Genomic DNA, 3,942 nt, shown 5'->3' on the forward strand with positions numbered 1-3,942 from the left:
ACACACACACACACACACACACACACACACACACACTCATATATATATCAACAACTAAAGTATTTTAAAAAGAAACCAAACAATATGGTTCTGGAATAAGGAAAGACAGATCAATAGAATAGATTCCAAATTAATTGAAAGCAGATGATACTAAATCAATGATGTAGAGACATAATACATTTATTTTAAGGAAAAAAGAAGGCTGGTCCCACATTGCACTTGTTTATATCAAAGTAAATTCCCAAGAGTTACAGATGTAAGAAGGTAAAAGCTTGAGGCATAAAGATAAGTCAAGATAACTGAAGCTTTCCATTAAATATAAAAACCATAAGTAAAAGATTGCTAGAGTAGTTATCATTAATTTTAAGTTTTTCCAGAGAAGGGAAAACACTTCATAATTAAAATTAAAAGCCAAATGCAACACATATGACAAGGAACCAATATCTTTCATATTTCATGCTTCATAATTCAAATGTTTTTATGAGTTGATAAGAAAAGATAGGCACTCAAATACCAATATTGACAAAGGGGAGGGGGGCTGGAGAGATGGCTTAGCAGTTAAGGCACTTGCCTGCAAAGCCAAAGGACCCAGGTTCAATTTCCCAGTACCCTCATAAGACAGATGCACAAGATGGCACATGTGTCTGGAGTTCATTTGCAGTGGCTAGAGGCCCTGGCATGCCCATTCTCTCTCTCTCTCTTTCTCTGTGCATCTCTCTCCAATAAATAAATAAATAAATAAATTTTTTAAAATGTTGGCAAAGAACATAAACAGCTAAGTCACAAAAGAATACAAATAATCAATCTAAAAGATGTCCAGCCTTGTTAGCAATAAAATACACAAATTAAACAACCAGTGAAAGAGGGTCTTACCTATCATGTTGGCAAAGCCTAGAAAAGCTTGTCAGTGATGTCAAAGTTAAGGGGCAAGGGAGCATCACACTGCTGCCTTCTCTAGATAGACAAGGCACCATGCCACCTCGAGGGCCAGACACCTCTTCTGAAACTAATATCCTTGACAACTGAATTTGTGGCTACTGAAAAAGCTTATAGACAAAGAGAAAGTGCACAGGTCCTAAGAGTCACTCCCATGTGGCCCTAGTTATTGGTGTAAGGACAAGTGCAGTGGGGGTCATTAGATGAACGAGGCTAGAAAGTATAACTGGACAGCACACGCTGATTAGTAGCTCATTATGGTTTGAATCTGTAATATCCCCCACAAGCTCATGGTTTGAATACTTGTGATGCTATTTTGTTGTGGGGGGGGGAGGATGAATTGTGGAGACTTTTGGAGGTAGGATATAGCTGATGGAGGTGGATCGCTAGAAGTAGACCTTTCATGATTATACCCATGTCCTCTCTAGTCCAACGTGATGCCTCTGCTTCCTGGTCCACTGAGAGTAAGGAGCCTACACCACCACCATGACTGAGCAGCTTCGCCAGGGTTTCCACACTATGACGGACTGAAACCTCTCTGAAATTGTGAAGCAGAACAAACCTTTCCTCCCTTAAGTTGTTCCTGTCAGGTGTGTTGGTCATAGTGATGCAGAAGTAACTAATAGAAACCTTGATGCAGTTCTAAAAAAAACACAACTGCCAGGCATGGTGGCACATGCCTTTAAATCCCAGCACTTGGGAGGCAGAGGTAGGAGGATCACCATGAGTTCGAGGCCACCCTGAAACTACAGAGTGAAGTCCAGGTCAGCCTGGGCTAGAGTGAGACCTTACCTCGAAAAACAAAAACAAAACAAAACAAAAAAAAAAAGACAGAATCTACTGGAGAGAGTTGGAGAAGATGACTGGGGTGGTGACTGGGGAGCGAGTTGTTGACAAGGAGACTGAGGTTTGAATGTTTCTTCATGGTGGTATGGACGATGGCCCGAGTTGTGATGGCCAGAGAGGCTACCAAGAGATGGGGTAAATTGCCATCAGTGAATGAAGGCATGATCTCAGGAAGGCTGAAAAAACATTGGGATGAGAAGGGGATGAAAGGGCTGAAAATAGGTGTGTGTGTGTGTGTGTGTGTGTGTGTGTGTGTGTGTGTGTGTGTGTTGGAGTGCATGTGCTGTTTGTGTGTGTGGTATATGCATATGTAGGGGGTATATGTATATGTATGGCATGGACACATCTGTGTTCATGTGAGTGAGGATGTGCATGCCCCATGCACATGAATGCAGAGGCTACAAGAGGGCATCAGATGTCCTCCTCCTATATTGATTTTCCATCTATGTCCTTGTGCTAGACTGACTGACCAGGGAGGCCCAGGGACCCTCCTGTCCCCATCCCCCTCAGCTCTGGAGTTACAAGGGTGTATGATCGCATGTGGCTTTCTTAAAAATTTTATGTATTTGAGAGGAGGGGGAAGATAGAGAGAGAGAGAGAATGGGCACACCAGGATCTCTAGCCACTGCAAACAAACTCCAGACACATGGGCCACCTGGTGCATCTGGCTTACATGGGTGCTAGGGAATCAAACCTAGGACCTTAGGCTTTGCAGGCAAGCTTCCTGTGGTGGTTTGATTCAGGTGCGAGGTTCCCAGCTGACAGAGATTCGGAAATTAATGGCAGGGTATTGTTGGGGGTGGGCTTATGGATGTTATAGCCAGTGTCCCCTTGTCAGTGTTTGGCACACACTCCTATTGCTATTGTCCACCTTATGTTGGCCAGGGGTTGATGTCCACCCTCTGCTCATGTCATTGTTTTCCCTGCCATCATGGAGCTTCCCCCTGGAGCCTGTAAGCCAAAATAAACCTCTTTTTTCCCTACAATCCGCTCTTGGTTGGGTGATTTCTACCAGCAATGTGAATCTGACTGCAACACTCCTTAACTGCTGAGCTGTCTCGCCAGCCTTGTGGCTTTTTATGTGGATGCTAGAGATCAAACTTGCGTCCTCATGTTTGTGCAGCAAATGCTTTCACATAATGAGCCATCTCCTAAGACCTCCAAAGGGCCTTTTTAGATTCACAAGAAGAATAAGGACATAGTGGTCTAGAAGTGTCATTTTTTAAAATATATTTTTGAGGCAAGCCCAACAGACTGGCCTTTTTTATGGGGGGGAGGGGTTCCAAAGTAGGGTCTCACTCTAGCTCAGACTGACCTGGAATTCACTATGTAGTCTCAAGGTGGCCTCAAACTCATGGTGATCCTCCTACCTCTGCCTCCTGAGTGCTGGGATTAAAGGTGTTTGCCACCTCGCCCGGCCAGACTGGCCTTTCTTATGAGAGAGGTAGAATTGGCACGCCAGGGTCTACAACCGCTGTAATTGAACTCCAGACGCAGGCGCCACCTTGTGTGTCTGGCTTACGTGGGACCTGGAGAGTAGAACACAGGTCCTTAGGCTTTGCAGGCAAGCGCCTTAACTGCTAAGCCATCTCTCCAGCCCTAGAAATGTCATTTCTGAGTAAGGAGGACATGGTGCCAACTTCTGACCCGGAAATGCATGAAGCTTTGGATTCACACAGGGCAGCAGAGGAGGTGATGTCCTTGGGAGAAAATGTGGTACCATTTAAGTCAAAAGATGGAGGGAATGTTTAGTGAAAATAAATGCTGAAGACATAGAGGTGCTGAGTAATCAAGGGAAAAGGAACTTCGAAGGTTGGAGGAAGAGAGGGAGAGGAAGCAGCCAGTTTGATTAAGCAGTTCGATGTACTTACTGGGTGGTAGAGATGAAGGGTCAGGAAGAACTTACCTTAAGAAAGAACCACAAGCTCTCCTGGCCCAAGTCTGAAGCTTTGGTCTCAAAGATGATAAGTAAGGGAGCAGACTAGCCTCTGTCACCCGGGCCTATCTCCCACCTCAGCTCCTCAGGGATTTGGGTTTGAAGAAGGGTGAGTGTGGCACAGTGTTGGAGGTCCACTTTGGTTTTCAAGAGAGAAGAATCCAAATTAAATTACTTTAAGCATATTTGACTCATTACAGGAACCACGGCAAAGGTTGGAATAG

The sequence above is a fragment of the Jaculus jaculus genome, chromosome 10 (assembly GCF_020740685.1).
Source record: "Jaculus jaculus isolate mJacJac1 chromosome 10, mJacJac1.mat.Y.cur, whole genome shotgun sequence".
In the NCBI taxonomy this organism is placed as follows: Eukaryota; Metazoa; Chordata; class Mammalia; order Rodentia; family Dipodidae; genus Jaculus; species Jaculus jaculus.